The sequence below is a fragment of the Theropithecus gelada genome, chromosome 1 (genome assembly GCF_003255815.1).
Source record: "Theropithecus gelada isolate Dixy chromosome 1, Tgel_1.0, whole genome shotgun sequence".
NCBI classification, from domain to species: Eukaryota; Metazoa; Chordata; class Mammalia; order Primates; family Cercopithecidae; genus Theropithecus; species Theropithecus gelada.
In genome coordinates this window covers 15,898,166-15,898,431 of record NC_037668.1, presented here as the reverse complement: position 1 = coordinate 15,898,431, position 266 = coordinate 15,898,166, and positions in this window count along the sequence as shown.

Genomic DNA, 266 nt, shown 5'->3' with positions numbered 1-266 from the left:
TTTTTTTTTTTTTTTTTTGAGACGGAGTCTCGCTCTGTCGCCCAGGCTGGAGTGCAGTGGCCGGATCTCAGCTCACTGCAAGCTCCGCCTCCCGGGTTCACGCCATTCTCCTGCCTCAGCCTCCCGAGTAGCTGGGACTACAGGCGCTCGCCACCTCGCCCGGCTAGTTTTTTGTATTTTTTAGTAGAGAGGGGGTTTCACCGTGTTAGCCAGGATGGTCTCGATCTCCTGACCTCGTGATCCACCCGTCTCGGCCTCCCAAAGTG